Genomic DNA, 24251 nt, shown 5'->3' with positions numbered 1-24251 from the left:
TTTAAATACACTACTCACCTCCCAGAAGGCCCCTGCGCACCGCTGCCGCCGAAATCCAAAGGGCTGCTCCTGTAAAGGTAAGAGCTTTTAAACTAACTACTCACCTCCCAGAAGGCCCCTGCGCACCGCTGCCGCCGAAATCCAAAGGGCTGCTCCTGTAAAGGTAAGTGGTTTTAAATTCACTACTGACCTCCAAGAAGGCCCCTGCGCACCGTTGCCGCCGAAATCCAAAGGGCTGCTCCTGTAAAGGTAAGTGGTTTTAAACTCACTACTCACCTCCAAGAAGGCCCCTGCGCACCGCTGCCGCCGAAATCCAAAGGGCTGCTCCTGTAAAGGTAAGTGGTTTTAAACACACTACTCACCTCCAAGAAGGCCCCTGCGCACCGCTGCCGCCGAAATCCAAAGGGCTGCTCCTGTAAAGGTAAGTGGTTTTAAACTCACTACTCACCTCCCAGAAGGCCCCTGCGCACCGCTGCCGCCGAAATCCAAAGGGCTGCTCCTGTAAAGGTAAGGTTTTTAAATACACTACTCACCTCCCAGAAGGCCCCTGCGCACCGTTGCCGCCGAAATCCAAAGGGCTGCTCCTGTAAAGGTAAGTGGTTTTAAACTCACTACTCACCTCCAAGAAGGCCCCTGCGCACCGCTGCCGCCGAAATCCAAAGGGCTGCTCCTGTAAAGGTAAGTGGTTTTAAACTCACTACTCAGCTACTCACTACTCAGCAACTACGCAGCTCCTCACAGTCCGTATCCCTCTACTTCCTCCCTATTCATGTACCCATCCAGATGCCTCTCAAATGTTGCTAATGTGCCTGTTTCCACCACAACCTCTGGCAGCCGTTCCAGGCACCCACCAGTCTCTGTGTGAGAAACATACTGAGCACATCTCCCTTAAACTTTCTCCCTCTTACCTTGAACCTGAGCCCCCTTGTAATTGACACTTCACCATTGAAAAAAGCCTCTGACTATCCAACCTGTCTGTGCCTCTCATAATTTTGTCGACCTCTATCAGGTCTCCCCTCAGCCTCTGTCTTTCCAATGAAAACAATCCTAATTTATTCAAACTCTCCTCATAACAAACACCCTCGAGACCAGGCAATATTCTGGTGAACCTTCTTTGCACTCTCTCTGAAGCATCCACATCCTTCTGATAATGTGGTGACCAGAACTGCACGCAATATTTCAAATGTGGACTAACCAAGATTTTATATAGCTGCAACATGATTTCCCAGTTCCTGTACTCAGTGTCCCGGCTGATGAAGACAAGCATGTCATATACCTTCTCAATCACCTTGGCCACCTGTGTTGCCACATTTAGAGAACTGTGGAGACCTGCACTCCCAGATCCCTCTGTATGTTAATGTTCGAAAGGTTCTGCTATTTACAGTATAATTCATACCTAGATTTGAACCTCCAAAATGCATCACCTTGCATTTATCCGGATTAAATTCCATCTGCCATTTCTGTGCCCAAGTCTCCAATCTATCTACATCCTGTTGTATCCCTCGGCAATCCTCGGCACTATCAGCAACACTGCCAAACTTCGAGTCATCCTCAAACTTATTGATCAGACTACCCACATTTTCCTCCAGACCATTTATATATGCTACAAACAACAGAGATCCCAGCACTGATCCATGCGGAACACCACTAGCTACAGATCTCCATTCTGAAAAACACCCTTCCACCGCGACTCTCTGTTTCTATAACCAAGCCAGTTCTGTATCCATCTAGTCAGCCCATCCCGAATCCCATGTGATTTTAGTTTTTTTCCAGCCTGCCATCTTTGGGTTGTGGGAGCAAGACCCACGCAAACACGGGGAGAATGTGCAAACTCCACACGGACAGTGACCCAGAGCCGGGATCGAACCTGGGATCTCGGCGCCGTGAGGCAGCAGGGTTAATCCACTGCGCCACCGTGCTGCCCCTCTCACCATTTAGATAATCAGTTTTTATATTCTTCTGGCCAACATGGACAATTACACATTTTCCCACGTTATTCTCCATTTGGCAGATTTCATCCCACTCATTTAACATATAACTTTTTAACCTCCTGATGTCCTCTTCACAATTTGCTTTCCTACCTATCTTTGTACCATTGGAACATAGGAGCAGGAGTTAGCCATTCAGCCCGTCGAGCCTGCTCCACCATTCAATACGATCATGGCTGATCATCCACTTCATTGCCATTTTCCCCCACACTGTCCCCATATCCCTTTGTGTTATTGGTATTTAGAAATCTGTCAGTCTCTGCTTTAAAAACTCTCAATGACTGAGTTCCCACAGCCCTCTGGGGTAGAGAATTCCGAAGATTCACAACTTGTAGATCTCTGGAGATCAAACCATTGCCCCGTTCTATCCCCGTATCTCTTGTCAGTTTATTTCCCTGAAAAGCCCATCTAATTTCCCTTTGGAAACATTCCATCATCTCTGCTTCTACCCGCATCGTAGGAAGTGGGTTTCAGGTATTTCCCAATTTCTTCAAATGCAAACGAGTCTCAGAGAGCACAGAAAGAGGCCATCCCGCCCATTGTTCCCATACTAGCTCTTTGAATGAACTATCTATTTAGTCCCAGCGCCCGGCAAGTTTCTTTTCCTACAGAATCTGTCCAGTTCCCTTTTGAAAGTTACAGTTGAATTTCCTTTCAGCACCTTTGTCAGGCAGTGAATCCCAACAACTCGTTCTGTTTTAAATCTAATAATTTCACAATATACTGTGTTTGGATTTTCACAGGGGATTTGAAATGGAGAGAAAGACATGGTTGTTGCACAAAATCAAGACTCAGTCTTTATGAGCGATAATTATGAATGGGCAGAGTGTGAAATACCCAGGTTTGCGATGCCAAGGTGCCAGTCTGGCAGTGCCAAGGTGCACACGTTCTCGGGGCTGGGCCAGGGGGGGGGCACCCTGCCCTAACCCTGACCACTCAGGGGCATCCAGTGACGTGGGATCCTTTTGGTACGGTGACTCCTGGTCCATGTCTGTTTGGGCCCATACTAATCGGCGTCCATGTGACTGCTCACTGGGGAGGCGCTTAAATCAAGCAAGGCCTTTAGATAGGGGGTCCTTCCCATTAATGGGATAGAGATTGGCCTTAATTGTATCCAGATTCGCCAATGGGAATCGGCTGGTTAGATCGGAAACTGATTGGCGCTTGGTGCCCAGTTTCGGACTCTCCTGCGATCTAACTGGCGCACTTGGATTCGCGCCTTGCGCATCGTGGCCATTAGGTCGTGCCCTGATTCTCATTTGCTGTAAAAATGTCAAAGGTTAATTGCTGTGTATAAAGAAAGTGCAATGAGGATAAATGTACTGGCAAGAGAGACCTTCAAGCTCTGATTAGCCTCAACATTTGAAATTGTCTAAATAAGGGATTATATAGAATCAGACAAAGGCCAAGTACTGAAGACTCCCGAGGCCGAATTCCAAGGAAATTACCGTCAAAGAAGGAGCCAGACTCCCGAGGCTGAATTCCACAAGAATTACTGTCAAAGAAGGAGCCAGAGAGGGTTACGCTTCTACAGACTGATCACCCACATGAAGTTGTAAAATCAATGTCTTAAAGTTATTCAGTAAACCTTTTTCATTTAATAAACTTATTTTTAAATTTATATCCAGAGAATTCTGCCTTTGTCTTAATTGGTTAAAGTCTTGTCTGAACCAAAGTGAATTTATTAAATGGTAAGTTGGGGGGTGGCTGAAATCAATAAAGTTCCAAATAACAACATCAGACAACATAAATCTTCAACTTAAAAACTTGCATTTGTATAGCACCTTTCACACCCACAGGACGTCCCAAAGTGCTTGACAGCCAATGAAGTACTTTTGAAGTGTAGTCACTGTTTTAATGTCAGAAGCTCGGCAGCCAATTTACACACAGCAAGATCCCACACACAGCAATGTGATAATGAGCAGATGATGTGTTTTTAGTGATGTTGATTGAGGGATAAATATTGACCAGGGCACCAGGGATAACTCCCCTGCTCTTCTTCAAAATACTGACTGTAGGAACTTTTACACCCACCTGAGAGGGGCAGACAGGGCCTCAGTTTAACATCGTATTTGAAAGAAGGCTGTTCTGACAGTGCAGCATTCCCTCAGTGCTGGGATGAGGAATGTTGGAAATGGTTTTTGTCCACAGGTCCCTGACTGGGATTTGATCCCACAACCGTCTGACTCAGAGGTGAGAGAGCTGCCCACTGAGCCACGGCTGACACTATAGACAATACAAAGTTAGAAAGGGAAAGGTACCCTTTAAAACCCCCACCCTTTGCCTCCAGTGCTTAAATCTAATAACAAAAACCCCAGTATCAATAACATGTTTGACTGACAAATGTTGAAGTGTTGATTTTGAGACACAAGTTTTAACTTCCCATTTGAGCCTCGGGCACTTTTCTGTGTCTATTGCTCATGTCAATGACAGGCAGGAGACGGAGCTGTGGGCTGAATTGGATTGGATTGGATTTGTTTATTGTCCCGTGTACCGAGGTACAGTGATAAGTATTTTTCTGTGAGCAGCTCAACAGATCATCAAGTACATGGGAAGAAAAGGGAATAAAAGAAAATACATAACAGGGCAACACAAGGTATACAATGTAACTACATAAGCACCGGCATCGGATGAAGCATACAAGGTGTAGTGTTAATGAGGTCAGCCCATAAGAGGGTTATTTAGGAGTCTGGTAACAGCGGGGAAGAAGCTGTTTTAGAGTCTGTTCATGCGTGTTCTCAGACTTCAGTATCTCCTGCCCGATTTAGCTGAGAATAATGGGGCCTGCGTACCAGTTGGGAAACGGCCATGGGCGGCGCACTAATAGAGACAGGAAGGTGCTGGAGGACTGACTGGGAAATGGGCCTCCAACCAATTGTTATATCGGTCACTCAGAGCTAAAGAGAAACTTGTCCCTTTAAATACATATACAGGGAAGAGGCTGCAATGAAATCTGTCCCTTTTAACCTGCACATAAACAGGAGGCTCAGATTCACAGGCTGCAAGAGTCAATTCAGCCCATCGTGCCCCTGCTATCTCTCTGATTCATCCAACTTCTCTGCTCTTTCTCCACAGTCCTGCAAATTCTTCCCTTTCAAGTATTTACTCTTTGAAAAGATACTATTGAATCTGCTTTCAGACAGATCAGAACACCTCGCTGTGTCAAAAAAGAAAAGAAAATCTCATCTTCCCCTCTGGCTCCTTTGCCAATTACCTCAGAGGGTCTCACTTTCTGTTAAAGAGCCTGTCAACCCCTCCCGCCCACTTTCCTTAAAGTACATCAATCTAATCATGAAAAGTCCAGAAAAATCAAATATGTTTTCCTGGTACAAGTTTATTAATGAAACTGAACATGGTTTAAAAAAAGGTGAAAATTACTTGAGGATCAAAGACAACCAGAGTAAAAGGATGTTCACAATGTTCTGGACCCAAATGGTTTCTCTTTGGCTCCTCTGTTCCCTGATCCTGTGATGCCCGCTTTGGGCACCGGGGCACATTCAGCCTGTTTGAGGATCGATGAGTATGGAAGCTCTACGTGTTTAGGTTTGGTGATGTCAGTACATTGTAGTCACTAAAAAGAGCGGTGATTCCATGGAGAATAGCTGGAGTCAGCCATCAGTATCAGTGAGACATCACCTCATTAACATGTTTGTGTAATTAATAAATTGTCCTGTACGTAAGCTCGGTGATGAAATGTCTTCAGTGGCATGTCTCTTTAAGTGTCGAATACTGTATTGCAGCGTTAAGAATAAAAAAAACTGGTGTTAAGGTCAGGAAGGGGTCAAAGTACCAGCTATTCCAGGACACCCTGTTTGATACAAGTTTTAGTTCATCGTTAGAAGAGGCTCCAAGCTGATTGGCTCAATTTGTTGTGGGGAAGCTGGTAACACTTTTCCCATTGGTCAAGAGTCAGAAATAATTGATTAAAAAGTTGTTCGTTTTAATCAACAGCTGCACAGATTCGAGTTCAATGTCGCAAAGTTACCTTCAAAAAGGTCCATTCAGAAACTCGAGTCCATGCTGACTCTGTAGAACAATCCAGTCAGTCCCATTCCCCCTCGATGTCCCCGTTCCCCTGCAAGTCTATTTCGTTCCAGTGCCCATCAATTTCATTTTGAAATTGGTCGTAATCTCCAATTCCTCCACCCTTGTGGGCAGTGAGTTCCAGGTCATTACCACTCGCTGTGTAAAAATATTCTCCCTCACATCCCCCCTGTATCACTTACCCAAATCCTAAAATCTGTGCCCCCCCCCCCCAATCCTTGTCCCATCAGCGAATGGGAACAACTTTTCTTTATCCACCTGACCTAAACCTGTCATAAAAATGTCCACCTCTATCAAATCTCCCCTCATCCCCCTCTGTTCCAAGGTGAACAACCCCAGCCTGACATTGACAATAAAGAATAAACAAACAGAATATGTTAATACCTGGCATCAGATGGGAATATTTGATTGTTCTGGACAGTAAAGGAATTGGAATAACTCACCTTGGATGTAGTTAACTGGAATGTATCAATCTGGTGTCCACCTATATTCCAGTGAGATTCAGGGAAGTGTAGATGAGATGAATAAGTTGCCTTTTTCTTGACAATATTTTGATCAATTAGCTCTGAACCTTAAAAGGAAAACCATGGGTGCGATTCTCCGTCCCGTCGCTCCAGTTTTATGGTGCGGCGCCCCTGCCGGCAGCGGGATTCTCCATCCTGTCAGCCGGCCAATGGGACTTCCCATTGTGGGCAGCCCCACGCCATTGGAGAATCCCTGGGAGTGGATGTGCTGCTGGAGGAACAGAGAATCCCGACAGTGGAGAATCCAGCACATAAAATCCGAGATGCCGCCTGACATGTGGGGCGGGATTCTCCGACCCCCCCCCACCGCGCCGGTTGGCGGCCCCCCCCACCCCGGCGATTCTCCAGCACGGATGGGCCGAAGTCCCGCTGCTGGAATGCCTGTCCCGCCGGCGTGGATTAAACCACCTCTCTTACCGGCGGGACAAGGCGGCGGGGGTGGGCTCCGGGGTCCTGGGGGGGGGGCGCGGGACGATCTGGTCCCAGGGGGTGCCCCCACAGTGGCCTGGCCCACGATCGGGGTCCCCCGATCCGCCGGCGGGCCTGTGCCGTGGGGGCACTATTTTCCTTCCGACTTCGCCACGGTCTTCACCATGGCGGAGGCGGAAGAGACCCCCTCCACTGCGCATGCGCGGGGGTGCCGTGAGCGGCCGCTGACGCTCTCGCGCATGCGCCGCCCGACAATGTCATTTCCGCGACAGGTGGGGGGCACCAAAGGACTTTCCCGCCAGCTGGCGGGGCGGAAATCAGTCCGGCACGGGCCTCGCCGCTCAAGGTTAGGGCTCGGCCGCTCAAGATGCGGAGGATTCGCACCTTTGGGGCGGCGCGATGCCGGACTGATTTGCGCCGTTTTTGGCGCCGGTCGGTGGACATCGCGCCGATTACGGAGAATTTTGCCCATCATGTGCATAAAGGGAGAGATACGCTAAGCTCATGAGGCGGACATCCCCTGTGTCATTTTGATAGGATGTGACATGTTGAGGGACTACGATCTCAACCTGTGTAGAGACATGGTCACTGGACAAAGACACAAAAATGACTGAATCTATGTCTGTTTAAGAGAGATGCCCTCGAACAAAAGGAGCGATCTGGTAGTAGATAGAAAACTTGAACCTCGTTATCACTGAAGACCCACTGAAGACACATTGTGGGCCACACAGACAAAATTCAAAGAGAGCTGTACAAAAGCCATTTCCATTTCCCATCCAGGCTATTCAACTGGATTCTGCTTGTCTGCTAAGCCAAAGAGCCCCGCAGCCTTCCTTTCTATTCATAATGGCTGAGTCATTCAACAATCTTGGGGGTACCGGATGAGGAATACAGGTCCTTTGTCAAACATAGTGTGGAGAGTGAGGCTGATGTGACATGGCCTCTGATTTGTGAAACCAGTAATATTGCTTTTCTGTACTGCACAGTCTCAGTCTGCCGTTTTAACATTGATCCAGCAGCATCACATACAAGGGGCTCTGGCGCAGATTGGACATCTGGCTCGACCTACACTGCCTCTGCTGGACATTCTGTACTATCGGCAACAAGACTGATTCATCTCCTATCTCATTGTGTGAATTCAACACCACTCTGCTGCCACCTCTGCTGAGTCTCCTTGAATTTGGTCTCCCTTCTGCCAGATAGCTCCTTTTGTTCAAGTTCAAAGTGATTAATGTGGTTTGTGGGGGACAGAGATTTGTAGTTGGAGAGGGAGAAGGATGTTGTCTGATGTCTAAGCATCTACCCTGACCCAGACAGGGAACGGCAACACTTGAGGGACTCTCGATTCTCCCCATTCCATAACTTCCTGATGGATCATGGAGATCCCACGATTTGCAGCATTGAATCACCGCATGCTCACAGCACAGGAGACCATTCGGCCCATTGTGTCTGTCACCTCTCAGTAAGAGCGGCTCAGTTAGCGCCACTCCCTTGCCTTTCCCCATAACCCTGCAAATTCTTTCCCTTTATAGCATTTACCCAATTCCCTCTTGAAAACCGTGATTGAATCTGCCTCCACCACACTCTCACCAGAACCTTCAACATCCTCACCCATCGCTCTGTAAAAAAGGTTCCCCTCATGTCGCCTTTGGTTCCTTTATCAATTTGAGTGTCAATGTGTGCGTGACTTTAAGGAGAAGCTGGATAAGCCCATGAAAGAGAAAGGAACAGAGGGATTTGCAGATTGAAAAAAAGACTTGTATTCATATAACACCTTTCAGGGCCACTGGAATTCTCGATGCATTTTGCTGCCAATGATGTACTTTCTGAGGTGTAGTCACCGTTGTGATGCAGGAAACGTGGCAGCAAATTTAGGCACAACCGGATAGGAACATAGGAGCAGGAGTAGGCCATTCAGCCCTTCGAGCCTGCTGCCCCATTCTATAAGATCATGGCTGATCTGGCTGTGATCTCAACTCCACTTTCCTGTCTCACCCCCAAAACCCTTGACTCCTCTTCTAATAATATGTCCAACTCTGCCCTGAATATATTCAATGACCCGGCCCCCACTGCTCTCTGGGGAAGAGAATTCCACAGACTAAAGACCCACTGAGAGAAAAACATTCTCCTCAATCTCCGTCTGAATGGTGGACCTCATATTGATAAACTGTGTCCCCTGGTTCTAGTCTCTCCCAAAATTGGAAACATCCTCCTGATTTCTACCCTATCAAATCCCCTCAGGATTGTAAATGTTTCATTAAGATCACTTCTCCTTCATCTAAAGTCCGCCCAACATGTTCAACCTTTCTTCATAAGCCCCTCATCCCAGGAATGAGTCGCGTGAATTTTCTCTGAACTGCAATTAACACAATTATATCTTTGTTTTTCAAACAAGGTGAAGATGCAGTGTACAATATTCCAGATGTGGTCTAACCAAGGATCTGCACAGCTGTAGCTTCCATTTCCCCTTGTGAGAAACGCTAATATTCCAGTTATTTTACTTATCATTGCTGTATCTGCACACTAACTTTTTGTGATTCCTATACTAGGACACCCAGATCCCTCTGTAACACTGAGTATTGTAATCTCTCTCCATTTAAATAGGATACCGCTTCTCTATTCCTCCATCTGCAAATTTTTTTCACACTCATTGTCTGTACCTATTTGTAGACTCCCTGCAACCTATCGACAATTAACAAAACCCCAGAAAGAGCAGTGTGATAATGAGCAGAAGATCGTTTTTTGTGCAGTTGTTCGTTATTGAGGGATAAATATTGACCAGGACACCGGGCAACTCCCCTGCTCGTCTCAAAAATAACGAGGTCTTTTAAATCTAACCAAGCAGGTAAACTGGGCCTCACTAACATCTCATCTGAAAGACGGTAACACCAACACAGCAGCACTACCTCATTATTGCACTGCAGTGTCAGCCCTGAGTGTAGTTCTCCAGTCCTGAATGGGGGCATGAGCCCAGAACCTTGGAATTCAGAGGTAGGAGTGTAACCCACTGAGCCCTGACTGACAGTGAAGGTGAATAAGACTCGGAGGAACCATGTGTGAAGCATCAAAGCCATAACAGACCAGGTGGCCCAAATGGCCTGTTTCTTCAACATCTACTCCATGTCATTTCAATCAATGAAACATTTCAGGCTTGGAATTGTCAAATCCACACCTGGGATTTGTTTGGGTGCGATGCTGAACGTGAACTGTTTTGTAAAATAATTTCAGCTGAGTGTCCCTGAATGAATGAGGAGAGATCACAAACAGCAGTTCCTAAAGATAAACTGATAACCTAGCAAAGACCCTTTACAGCCCAGTTACAGTGGTCTCTAACATCAGCAAAAATGAGCCCCAACCTTTCAAATGAATAAGGTTTGGTCCTGAACAGCAGCAACAACAGCAGAAACCGTCTCCCTCTTAACCAATAAATCTCTGTCACCCACACGCTCCCTATTGATTGTGACACTAATTCATCCCACTATGTTAACTTGCTTTTCCCCAGTTCTCCTCCCCTAAAGGTGCTGACTCTGGGGTTCAGTTTCACATTCACCCATTGCCCTTCCCAATATGTCATCTAGATATCTAAATCTTTACACCTGAAGTTAAGAAACTGTTTTGCTGAGGGGGGCGTCACAATCAAATACGGTGACTACCCATATGTACGTTGTGTCAGAGTGACGCTTTTCATTCCAATCCCAGGAGACTAGGCTCCGGGTGAGCAATGGCGACCGGACCTCCCACAATGCCCCGCGCTAGGTAAACCGCTCAATCCGCCACATGGTCCAAGGAAGAGGGGCGGCTGCGCATGTGCAGGATAGTGCTAATCCCATTGGCCAAATTGTCCGCGTTCCATGAGTCATAAATTCTTCCAGCGCCACGTGACATCGTTGCCCATTGTTTTCAGGCAGCCGGCAACCAATGGAAAATATTGGAGGACCGGAAGGACTCTGGTCGTTTAACCAATCAGAGCGCGGGCTTTGTCTGAACGAACGATTGACCTTCACACAGACTGAAACCTCCTTCTGTCTCCAACATCTGTAAGTAAAAGATTTTATTTCCCCCCCTTTCCGTTCATTTTTTTATTCTGACCTTCAATTGGTGATTTGCAGCAATTGAAGGAAAAGAAAGGGAATCAAGTCTGGATGTTAAATACATTTTTAGGGGCAACCTGGTAGCATACTGGTTAGCACAGTTGTTTCACAGCTACAGGGTCCCAGGTTCGATTCCCAGCTTGGGTTGCTGTCTGTGCGGAGTCTGCACGTTCTCCCTGTGTCTGCGAGGGTTTCCTCTGCGTGCTCCGGTTTCCTTCCACAGTCCAAAGATGTATAATCATAGAATTTACAGTGCAGAAGGAGGCCATTCGGCCTATCGAGTCTGCACCGGCCCTTGGAAAGGGCACCCTACCTAAGCCCACTCCTCCACCCTATCCCTGTAACCCAGTAACCGCATCAACCCTTTTTGGACACGAAGGGCAATTTATCATGGCCAATCCACCTAACCTGCACATCTTTGGACTGTGGGAGGAAACCGGAGCACACGGAAGAAACCCACGCAGACATGGGGAGAACTTGCAGACTCTGCACAGACAGTGACCCAAGCCGGGAATCAAACCTAGGATCCTGGAGCTGTGAAGCAATTGTGCTAATTACTGTGATACCGTACTGCCGCGTGGGTTAGGTGGATTGGCCATGCTAAATTGCCCTTAGTGTCCAAGAAGATTAAGTGGGGGTTACTGGGTGACAGTTACAGGGATAGGGTAGAGATGTGGGCTCGTGTAGGGTGCTCTTTGTAAGGGCCGGTGCAGACTCGGTGGGCTGAATGGCCTCCTTCTGCACGGTAGATTCTATGATTTTTAGTCCAGTAATATAGACATATATCTGTCTGGCAGCCTGCATTTAAATTTTCATGTTTCTGTGTCCAGGTCAGGAAGCAGTGAGCATGGATCTGTCAATCAGCCTGAATCAGCACCTTCTGGAGAATTGGGAGGGTGAATATTAGATACAGCTGAGTGAGAATGGAGGCGGAGTGTGTGGCATGGAGGTTTACAGCTTTTGCGGAATGAGAGGGGAAAGAATGTTCCAGAGAAACTAGAATTGTCTGTTCTGAATCTCTATCCTGTACTGAAAGTGATAACTTTTGTATATTATTTTTCCAGGATATTAGAAGAGGAGGAATTACAGGCAGAAATCTCAAATGTCATGTCTCGATCTGATAGATTCACTCGTTTCCTGGAGACCGGAATATCATCGGCCTTTGAAGCTGGAAGGAGAAATGTTTTCTGTTCTGTCTGCTTCAAAAGATTTTAATAATCAGTGTGATTGGAAAAGCACCAAGACACACACACCTGAGTGAGAGTGTTCCAGTGCACTGACTGTGGAAAGAGCTTTAACTAATTAAAAAGAAGAAATTTATCACATCCTTCACTGCGGGGAGAGACCGTACATGTGTTCTGTGTGTGGATGACGTTTGAACTGATTGTCCAACCTGCAGAGTCACAAATGAAGAAACCGTGCAAATATGGTGGCTGGGAAGGGTTTCAGATCTCCATCTGTGCTGGAAACGCATCATCACATTCACACCGGAGAGAGGCCGTTCACTTGCTCTCTATGTGGGAAGGGATTCACAGCCCCATCTAAGCTGGAGATTCTTTGCCGCAGTCACACTGGGGAAAGGCCGTTCACCCGTCTTGAATGTGGGAAGGGATCAGTCATTCATCCAACTTATCTACAGATACACAAGCGAGTTCACACCGGTGAGAGGCCATTCACCTGCTCCAGTTGTGGGAAGAGATTTAGGAATTCTTCCAACTTAGTGACACATCAGCGGGTACACACTGGGGGAGGCCATCCGTCTGCTCTGAGTGTGGGAAGAGATTCAGTGATGCACCGGCCCTGCGGACACCAGCAAGTTCACACTGGGGAGGGGCCATTCACCTGCTCCATGTGTAAGCAGTGATTCACTCAGTCATCCAGCCTGCTTGTACACCAGGTCACTCACACTAATGAAAGACCCTTTAAATGCTCGGAATGTGGGAAGGGCTTCAAAAATGCTGCAGTTCTGAGGGTCCACCAGCGTATTCACACCGAGAACAAACCGTTTAGCTGCTCTCACTGCGCAAAGAGATTTAAAATGCCGTCCGGGCGAGTTCACACCGGGGAGAGCCTGTTCACCTGTACTGAGTGTGGGAAGGGATTCATTCACTCACACCACCTGCTGACACACCAGTGAGTTCACAAGTGATGACAATGGGTGGATTCAGATGCGTTTCTGCTTTCAATTGGAGAGACTGGAGCTGATTAAATTTCTCTCTTTAGTATGTAGGTTTATGAGGGCAGAGAATGGAGCCGCTCGGAACCAGGCCATGCTGGCTCTGTGCAGAGCAAACCAGTCAGTTCTATTTCCCCATTCTATCCCTATATCCCTGCAAGTTTATTTCCCTAAAGTATTGATCCAAATTCCATTTATAACCATCCTGTCATCTAGGCTTCTCCCGGCCTCATAGGAAATGGGTCCCAGCTCATTACCACTCGGTTTAAATGCACACGAAGCTCAGAGTGCACAGGAGGCCATTCTGCCCAACCGGCTCATACTTTGGCCGAGCTATCCAATTAAAACCATCACCCTGCAATTTTCCTGTCCTTTCAAGAATCTGTCCAGTTCCCTTTTGAAAGACAACAGTTGAAACTGCTTCTTGCGCTGTTTTCAGGCACACATTCCAAATCACAACAACTCGCTGTGTTTTGAATCAAATCATTCAGGACACTGTGTTTGGATTTTCACAAGAGTTTTCAAAATGGTGTCAAATATATGGGTATCACAGAAATTGAAGATTGAATTTTTATTAATCATCTTGACGAAGGAATTGAGTGTAATATATCTAATTCCTGGACAATTTAAAATTTTGCACAGGACGTCCTAAAATGTTTCACAGCCAATGAAGTGTAATCACCGTTGTAATTTAGCAAACTGGCTGTAGGTCTTCGGTAATCAATTTTAGTTTTAAAAATCAATCACTTTAATAACGTATTCGCTGTCATAAATAACAAGGTCAAGGAAGCTAACATAGATGAATGTATTTTTAAAAATAACATTGTCCCTAAATGTTCCTAGAAACAGCAGAGCCACCAGACATTATTTGAACTAAGAATATTTCCTAATTTTAATAAACTGCATGACATCATATTCTGTCAAAGTCTGTGTCAAGAATAAGGCTCATTGCTGAATTAGTAAGAAAGAAAGATATTGTTTCCCACAAGTTGTCTTTTTGAACCATCGGATCTTATATTAACCAAATGTGTTAATTGAAGATTAGTGTATTAATTAACTACAAGTCAACTCATCACCGCTCGTGGCTGTGCAGCCTCTATTGTGCCTGTAATGAAGCAGGACGGGACCATATGCATTTACGGAGATTTTAAAACTACCATCAATCTGGTTTTATGTGCAGATCAATACCTGCTACTGTTGATTGAGGTTTTGTTCACCGGCCTAGCAAGAGGACAGATATTCAGTAAAATTGACCTATCGCAGGCCTATCTGCATATGAATTTTGAGGCTGAATCTCCACATTTGCTCACCATTCTAACAGAAGGCAGCTAAGAAGATGGAGGCTATCATGGAGGATCCATGCCCAATGAATGTAACACAGTTAAGATCATTCCTCAGTTTAATTAACCAATATGAGAAATTTGATTCAAAGCGAGCAACCCTGCTTAAACCATGACCTAATTAGTTGTGCATCAAACAAGCATAGCAATGGACAGCAGAGTGTGAAAAAGCACATCAATCAGTTAAAGAAACACTGAAGAATTCAGGAGTGTTGGTCCATTTCAACCCAAAGTTACCACCACAACTTACCAATGATGTTGCGCCATACGGTGTTGGGATGGTGGTGTCACACATACCACCTTCAGGGGAAGAAAGACCAATAGCTTTTGTCACATACCTTAACAAGTGCTGAATCAGATTAGGCCCAGTTGGAGAAGGAGGCACTGAGTATTATTTATGGTGCGAGAAGATTTCACCAATATCTCTGTGGTCGTCACTTCACATTGCTAACAGCCCACAGGCCCTTAACTATTTTGGGCCACAAAAGGTTTTCCTTCATTGACTTTGCAGGGCCATACGAGGGGCACATGTTGATGGTTGTCATAGATACACACTCCAATTGGCCTGAGGTGGTCCTATTGAAATCAACAACTGCGGAACAAACCATCGAAAATCCCGATGTGATTTTCCCGCCAGATTTGGGAAACCAGAACAAATTGTGAGTGATAACGGTCCACAATTCACAGCTCAGGAGTTTGAGAACTATCTAATGATGAGTGGTATCCAACACATAAAATCAGCACCTTACCACCCATCCACAAATGGTTCAGCCGAAAGGTTTGTCCAGTCCTTGAAGATGCACTGAAAACCTTCAAAGACCAAGGTTCATTAAATTGCTGTCGAAACAGTTTCTTGGCGACATCTCGCAACACCCCACACACTGCTACTCAGAGTTCCCCAGCTTTACTACTACTGAAGAGGAAGCTGAGAACGACATCTGATCAACATTTCCCCTGGAGATGTCTGAGACAGTAGAACACAATCAGCAGTCACAAACCTGAAGAAGAGAAGGGAATCCCAAAAGATGCTTTTTTTGGACAAGGAGAGCAGGTTTTGGTGTGCAGCTGCACCACCAGCGAGAAGAGGGTCCCTGTAACTGTGTTGTCTGAAACTGGCCCTGTCTCCTACACTGTGCAAACTGAAGATGAGAGAGTGTGGAGATGACACAGATCAGTTGTTAGTGACACCCATCAATGTGTGCTAGAACTACCTCAGGATGCTATCTGATCATGTGACTGCGACTTCTGGTCAATCGCAGAAACCGAGATTGCTGGATCCCCTTGCTGCTCCTAATCTTCTGTCTGCAAAAGAGACTATAACACCTTCCAGGGGAGAGACATCTTCTGAAGACCAGCAGAGGACATCCCAGGGTAAGAAGAACCAAATCCCTTAAGTGAGCAGGCAACCAGTGCAGAATAGACACCTGCCAGATCGTCTTTCCTATTGACTGTATAATTCTTTGCCTGCCCTTGTGTATATGTTTTGATGATGATGTAAATGTAGTTTTTTTGATTTGATTTGATTTATTATTGTCACATGTATTAGGATAAAGTGAAAAATATTGTTTCTTGCATGCAGTACAAACAATGGATACCGTAAATATGGAAGGAAGGAGAGACTGCAGAATATGATGTTACGTTATAGCAAGGTGTAGAGAAAAGATCAACTTAATACAGTGATTGAGGCTTTCTTAACCGGCCGAATTTTAGGGGGGTCAGTTCTATTCGGTTTTGTCCCGGGTGCTCAGAGGTTCACTGAAGGGGCCGAATTTTAGGGCAGCCCGACTTTGTGTAGCAGCAAACACCAAAAGGTTCATAAGTGTAAATAGCATGTGGGATCAGCCAAACATGACCTCCGAAAAAGAGGAAAGAGAAAGGGAAGTGGAATGAGTCAGGTTATGGGATAAATACATTCTGCATCCCACAACCAAATTGTGGAGCAGGCTCCCCTCAATAAGTTCACAGCTGATCTGATTGTAACCTCAACTCCTCATTCCCACAGATAACCTTTCACTCCCTTGCTCATCAAGAATCTATCCAGCATTGCCTTCAAAATGGTCAAATCTAGGATTTTGATTCTCACCCGCTGATTATGGGAGGGGGTGGTGCGGATTTCAATTGTGTAAGGGAGCCAAGGTTGGATAGGTTCGGCCTTAATTTTCACAGTAACTTCATTGCAGCGTTAATGTCTGCCTACTTGTGACACTAATGAGACATCGGAGCCAAATTAAGCCACTCGGCCCATCGAGTCTGCTCCGCCATTCAATCATGGCTGATATTTTTTCAACCCCATTCTCCTTCCTTCTCCCCATAACCCCTGATCCCCTTATTAATCAAGAACCTATCTATCTCTGTCTTAAAGACACTCAGTGATTTGGCCTTGATCGTAATGTCCAATTAAATCCGCTACCTTGATGGCGGGGCTTGTCCCTACCGGCCATGTCGTTAGTGTCCGAGGCAGGTGGTCCTTCCCAAATGAGGAAAACTCAAATGCGGCAAAGAGTTCCACAGATTCACCACCCTCTGGCTGAAAAAATTCCTCCTCACATTTGTTTTAAAGGATCCTCCCTTTAGTCTGAGATTGTGTCCTCAAGTTCTATTTTTTCATACAAGTGGAAACATCCTCTCCATGTCCACTCTATCCAGGCCTCGCAGTATCCTGTAAGTTTCAATAAGATCCCCCCCCCGATCCTTCTAAACTCCAACGAGTACAGACCCAGAGTCCTCAACCGTTCCTCATACGACAAATAAAGGGTTAAAGCAAGTTTAATGGGCCAAATGGCCGACTGCTCCTATTTGTTCTGATCTCTGTGTCCAGGACAGGAAGCAGTGAGCAGGGATCTGTCAGTCAGCCTGAATCAGCACCTTCAGGAGAATTGGGAGGGTGAATATTAGATACAGTGAATGGAGGGAGAGTGTGTGGGATGGAGATTTACAGCTTTTGGGGAATAAGGGAGGGAAGAATGTTCCAGAGAAACTAGAACAGTCTGTCTGAGATTCTATCCTGTACTGACAGCGATGTATTTTATAAATTGTTTTTCCAGGATATTAGAAAAGGAGGAATTACGGACAGACATCCCAAACATCACATCTTGATCTGACAGTCACTTGATTCTTTGGGAGACACACACCCGAGTGAGAGTGTTCCAGAGCACTGACTGTGGAAAGTGCTTTAACCAGTTACAGAGCTTCACAGCAGGGAGGGACTGTACACGTGTTCTCTGTATGAGTAAGGCTTCAATTGTGTAACCTGGAGAGACACAAGGAGACCCAAAACATGGAGAAACAGTGGAAATGCCGGGACTGTGGGAAGGGATTCAAAGCTCCATCTGCACTGGAAGCTCATCGGTGCATTCACACAGGGGAGAGGCCATTCAGCTGCTCACAGTGGGGGAAAGAATTCAGTCAGTCATTCACCCTGGAACACACCAGAGGGTTCACACTGGGGAGAGGCCATTGAACTGCTCTCAGTGTGGGAAGAGATTCAATCAATCAGCCTGACGTCCCACCGGCGAGTTCACACGGAGGAGAAGCCGTTCACCTGCTCTCAGTGTGGGAAGGGATTCAGACATTTATCCACCTTGCGGAGACATCAGCCAGTTCACCCCGGGGAGTGAGCATTCACCTGCACTCAATGTGGGAAGGGATTCTGTGTTTCCTTGTACCTGCTGAGACACCAACAAGGTCACAAGTGATTACAGGGGTTGGATTCTGCTGTTATTGTTGCTACTCTCAATTACACCCAGAACAGCAGTGTGTTCATTCTGTCAGTTGGTCAATGGGGAGGGTCGGAGGGTTGCGTTCTGCTGGACTGGCCGATCTCACGACTTTGCCTCCAGTGGGCTGATGCTCTTGAGCCTTGTGGCAAATACTTGGCTTCAAATTTCACCAGGATCACAGAGTGAAAGGGTGTTTGGAAGGTAGATGACAGATAGTTCCTGTTTCTGTTTGGAACCCCAAAGCATGCAGGTTTGATGAAGATAGGCTTTGGTGGTTACATGGTTCTGTCTCAGAAGGAAACGGTCAAGCTATGAGGGCCAAGTTGATTGGGAACTTACAATAAAATGTGTAATGATACACAGGCAGTCGCATTTAAGGAATTATCACATATTTACAGAAAATATAGATTCCTTTAAGAAACAAAATCCAACAGGAAAAGTGACGCAACCGTGACTAACAAGAAAAATTAAAGATTCCATCAGGTCAAAGGAAGAGGCTCATTAATCGATTACAGATTTATTGCTTCACTGATTTATTGGTACCTTGAAGAATCAATGCAGTATAATTCTTAAATTCAGTATACATACAGACAGAAAATGGAATATCCACAAGGCAAAGTCATTGTTTCAGATAAAAATATGAGAATTGCTGTACAGCAACTTAATATGTGTCAGAATCTAACACGGTTTCTAGAAAAGTTGCATAAAAGCCCTCGAAATGAATAAACCATTGTTCTACAAATACATGGTAGTAATGAAAAAGTATTGCAGCCTTAGCAACACAAACATTTACAAAATGTAGCAAAACCTCAGCAACAAGCAAGGTTATTGCAGAACACCTTATCTTCAGAGGATTGGCACACGTGGCGGGAGCATGTAGACATTTAATTAATTTGATAGACATTAATGAATCATAAGTAATGACCAATGCCTGGATAACAAATCATGCTCCAAGTGACAGAGAGTTTTTTGAATAAATCAGGAAGCCTCAGCTGAGAATTTGAAACCAATAAGGGGTTAGACCATTGATAAGAATTTATTTAAGAATAAAGTTTCATGACTAAAGTTTATTCTGTATTCATGCTTTAAGAAATTCTGAACCATCTATTCATTTCCTAATATTTTCTTATGTTTTTGTTTAACTCTCTTTATTATGTTTTGATGTATTATTTGATCTGAATTTTGATTTATTTCTGTGTAAGAGAATCAAGGTGGATAATTAGCAATAAAGTTGTATTTTTGGACACCTCCAATCAACCAGATCTTGGGCTCATTTTTGAAGATAAAATAAAAGATCTTATCACTCATATAGTTGCCAAAATAAGTGTAACCCTGAGGATTGGAAACTTGTTCTAGAATTCAGCAAAGGAGGATCAAGAAACTCAAAGAGAAAATAGAATATGAGAGCAAACTGGCGAGAAACATAAAAAAACGACTGGAAAAGTTCCTGCAAAATGTGAAAAGGAAAAGATTCGCAAAGACCAATGTGGGTCCATTCCAGGCAGAGACAGGAGAGTTTATAATGGGGAATAAGGAAATGACAAAGAAACTAAACAATGAGTGTCTGTCTTCATGGAGGAGGATACAGAAATCGTCCCAAAAACAGAGAACCAAGGGACCAGTGAGCACGAGGAACTGAAAGAGATTAGTATTAGTGAAAAAGCAGTACTGGAGAAATTAATGTGGTTGAAAGTTAATAAATCCCCAAAAGCTGCTGCTCTACATCCCAGAGTGTTGAAAGAGGCGGCTGGAGAGATAGTGGATACATTGGTGATCATCTTTCACAATTCTATAGATTCTGGAATGGTTCCTGCAGATTGGAAGGTGGTAAATGTAACCCCACTATTTAAGGAGAGAGAGAAAACGGGGAACCACAGACCCATTAGCCTGACATCAGTGGGAGGGAAAATGCTACAATCTATTATAAAGGATGTGATAACATACAAATTAGGAGCAGGGGTAGGCCACTTGGCCCCTCGAGCCTGCTCCACCATTCAATAAGTTCCCGGCTGATCTGATTGCAACCTCAACTCCACCCCCCCCCCCCCCCCCAATAAGTTTGCTTATAAAGAATCTATTCATCTCCATCTTCAAAATAGTCAAAGACTCTGCTTCCACTGCCCTTTGAGGAAGAGAGTTCCAAAGACTCCCAACTCTGACAGAAAAAAGTTCCCCTCTGCCTTAAATGGGCAAGTATTACTTTTAAAGTGACTCTAATTTCTAGATTCTCCCACAAGAGGAAACATCCTTGCCACATCCACCCTGTCAAGGCCCCTCAGGATCTGATACGGTTCAATCATGTCACCTAAACTCCATCGGACACAAGCCCAGCCTGTCCAATTATTCCTCATAAGACCAGCCTCCAATTCCAGGTACGAGTCCAGTAAACATTCTCTGAACTGCTTCCAACACATTTACATCATTCCTTAAATGAGAGCAATACTGTACACAGTGCTCCAGATGTGGACTCATCAATGTCCTGTATAACTGAAGCATAACATCACTACTTTTGTATTCAATTCCCTTTTTGTGATTCATGCTCTTGGACACCCAGATCCCTCGGAGTCTCAGAGCTCTACAATCTCTCACTATTCAGATCAGAAACTTTTTTATTCTTCTGGCAACATGGACAATTTCACATTTTCTCACATTATTCTCCATTTGGCAGATCTTTTCCCACTCACGTAACCTACCTCTATCCATTGTTGTCTCCTTATGTCCTCTTCACAGTTTACTTTCCTACCTATCTTTATACCATCGGAGCAGGAGTTGGCCATTCAGCCCATCGAGCCTGCACCACCATTCAATACGATCATGGCTGATCATCCACTTCACGGTAGCACAGTAGTTAGTACAGTTGCTTCACAGCTCCAGGGTCCCAGGTTCGATTCCCGGCTTGGGTCACTATCTGGGCGGAGTTTGCACTTTCTCCCTGTGTCTGCGTGGGTTTCCTCCGGGTGCTCCGGTTTCCTCCCACAGTCCAAAGATGTGCAGGTTAGGTGAATTGGCCATGCTAAAATGCCCTCAGTGTCCAAAAAGGTTGGGTGGGGTTACTGGGATAGGGTGGTGTTGTGGACTTAGGTTGGGTGCTGTTTCCAAGGGCCGGTGCAGACTCAATGGGCCGAATGGCCTCCTTCTGCACTGTAAATTCTATGATTCAATGTCTTTTTCCCCACACTATCTCCATATCCATTTGTGTTATTGATATTTAGAAATCTGTCAGTTGGGTGGCACGGTTGCCCAGTGGTTAGCACTGTTGCCTCACGGCACCAAGAACCTGAGTTCGATCCTGGCCCCGGGTCACTGTCTATGTGGAGTTTGCACATTCTCCTAGTGCCTTGTGGGTCTCAGATCCACAACCGAACTTGTTGTGCAGCATTGGTGAATTGGCCACGCTCCACTGCCCCTTAATTAGAAAAAAATAATTTATTAAACAAAGAAACAGAAATCTGTCAGTCTCTGCTTTAAACACAGTCAGTGACTGAGCTCCCACAGCCCTCTGGGGTAGAGAATTCCAAAGATTCACAACCCCCGAGTAAAGAAATGTCTCCTCAGAGACCCGTCCTAAGTGGTTTCTCCCTTAGTTTGAAATTGTGTCCCCTGGTTCCAGACTCTCCAACTCGGGGAAACATCTCACCTGCACCCACCCGGTCTATTCCTTTATGGATTTTGTAAGTTTCAATGAAATCCCCTCTCATTCCTTGAAACTCTAGAGAAAAGAGGCCGAGTATCCCCAATCTCTCTTCCTGGGACAGTCCTGCCAAATCCAGAACAAGTCTGGTGAAACTTTGTTGCTGTTCCTCTGTGGCAATACCTTTCCTAAGGTAAGGGGAGTAAAACTGCACACATTACTCCAGCTGTGGTCTAAGCATTTCATAATGATCAATGTCAAGGCCACTGGATGGTATTCACTGAGGCACATTGCCTGGTTCTTCTTTGGCACCGGTATGATGGTGGTCTTCTTGAAGCAGGTGGGAATCTCAGAACGGAGTAGGGAGAGGTTGAGGATGTCCGCGAACACACCTGCCAGTTGGTCCGCACAAGGTCTGGGTGCATGGCAGGGACTCCCGTCAGGACCCGTCGCTTTCCGAGGGTTCACTTTCAAGAAGGCCAATCTGACTTTGTACGCTGTGACGGTGGGCATGGGTGTGCCCAAGGCTGCTGGGGCAGATGACAAAGGTTTGTTGGTTTCCTGCTCGAAATAAGCATAGAATGCATTGAGTATGTCAGGAAGGGGTGCGCTGTTGCTAAAGATTCTACTCGGCTTTGCTTTTTAGCGCACTATGTAGTTTAAGCCTTGCCACAATCGATGAGAGTCCATGATTCTAGCTTAGTCTGGACAACTCTTCTGTTGTCTCTTGGCATCCCTGTTGGCTTTGATGAGGTCGTACCTAGATTTTTTTGTATAGGTCAGGGTTGCCTGACTTGAGTGCCTCAGATGTGGCCTTCAGTCAGGAGTGAATCTTCCGATTAAACCATGGTTTCTGGCTGGGTAACGTACGTACTACCTTCTTTGACACACAATCTTCTACACACTTGCTGATGAACTCTGTGATGGTGCTGGCATACTCATTTAGGTTGGCTGCTGAGTTCTTAAATATGGACCAGTCGTGTAGGAGCTCTTCAGTTGCCTCGGTCCAGCATTTGCACAACCTTCTTAACCGGATTCTCCCGCTTAAGTTTCTGCTTGTATGCCGGGAGAAGGAGCGCCGTCTTGTGATCCGATTTTCCGAAGTGCAGGCGGGATAGATCATCAGGCGCCCTTGATGTTTGTGTAGCAGCGGTCAAGGATGTTGGGGCCCCTGTCGGGACAGGCGATGTGTTGGTGGAATTTTGGCAGTACACTCGAGGTTGGCCTGGTTAAAGTCCCCGGCCACGATGAACAAGGCCTCCGGGTATTCTGCTTCATTGTTATTTATAGCAGTTACAATTCATCAAGCGCCTTCTTCACTTCCACCTGGGGTGGGATGTAGACCGCCGTGTTGATGGCAGAGGTGAACTCCGTGGAAGGTAGTATCGGCGGCACTTCACAGTCAGGTATCCCAGATCCGGGGAGCAGTAGTTCGCCAGGGTCGCCACATCCGAGCACCAGGAGGTGTTGACGAGGAGACAAACCCCTCCACCCACTCCAGATTCAGTCCTGGATGTAATTAACAGCAGAATCTAACCCATCATCACTTGTGAACCCTTTGGTGTCTCAGCATGTTGGACGACTGAGTGAATCCCTCCCCACAGTGAGTGTAGGGGATTGGCTTCCTTTCAGTGTGAACTTGCTGGTGTCTCCGCAATGTGGACGTTGTTTGAAATCACTTTGTGCAGTGAGAGCAGCTGAATGGTCTCCCCTCAGTGTGGATGCGCTGGTGGGACATCAGTTGCTGTGAGCTTTTGAAACCCCTCCTGCAGTCAGAGCATTTAAAGGGCCTGCTCTTGGTGTGAGTGACATTGTGGTTCAGCAGGGTGGATAATCGAGCAAATCCCTTATCACACACAGTGCAGATGAATGGCCTCTCCCCGGTGTGAACTCGTTCGTGTTTCCTCAGGTCACCAATGTTAGTGAATCCCTTATCACACACAGCGCAGTTGAATGGATAATCCCCAGTGTGAACTCGTTCGTGTTTCCGCAGGCTGCCACTGTCAGTGAATCCCTTTTCACACTGAATGCAGGTGAAAGGCCTCTCTCCAGTGTGAACTCGCTGGTGTCTCTGCAGGTGGTGTAACTGAGTGTATCCCTTCCCACAGTCAGAGCAGGTGAACGGCCTCTCCCCGGTGTGAACTCGTTCGTGTCTCCGCAGGTTGCTAATGTCAGTGAACCCCTTTTCACACTGAGAGCAGGTGAACGGTCTCTCGCCAGTGTGAATTCGTTCGTGTTTCCGCAGGCTGCCGATTTCAGTGAATCCCTTTTCACACTGAGAGCAGGTGAAAGGCCTCTCTCCAGTGTGA

General features: G+C 46.0%; 1 long non-coding RNA gene across 1 annotated transcript; it reads left to right on the top strand.

The window, feature by feature from the left end:
* Window positions 1-10910: 10910 nt before the first annotated feature.
* LOC140422723 (uncharacterized) lies at window positions 10911-14177 on the top strand. Its single transcript, XR_011947565.1, has 2 exons — window positions 10911-11022; window positions 12141-14177. It is a non-coding gene; the product is annotated as an uncharacterized lncRNA (long non-coding RNA).
* The last annotated feature ends 10074 nt before the right edge of the window (window positions 14178-24251 follow it).

This window comes from Scyliorhinus torazame, chromosome 5 (assembly GCF_047496885.1).
Source record: "Scyliorhinus torazame isolate Kashiwa2021f chromosome 5, sScyTor2.1, whole genome shotgun sequence".
Classification (NCBI taxonomy): Eukaryota; Metazoa; Chordata; class Chondrichthyes; order Carcharhiniformes; family Scyliorhinidae; genus Scyliorhinus; species Scyliorhinus torazame.
Note: the sequence above shows the minus strand (reverse complement) of the source record. Positions and strands in the feature narration are given on the sequence as shown.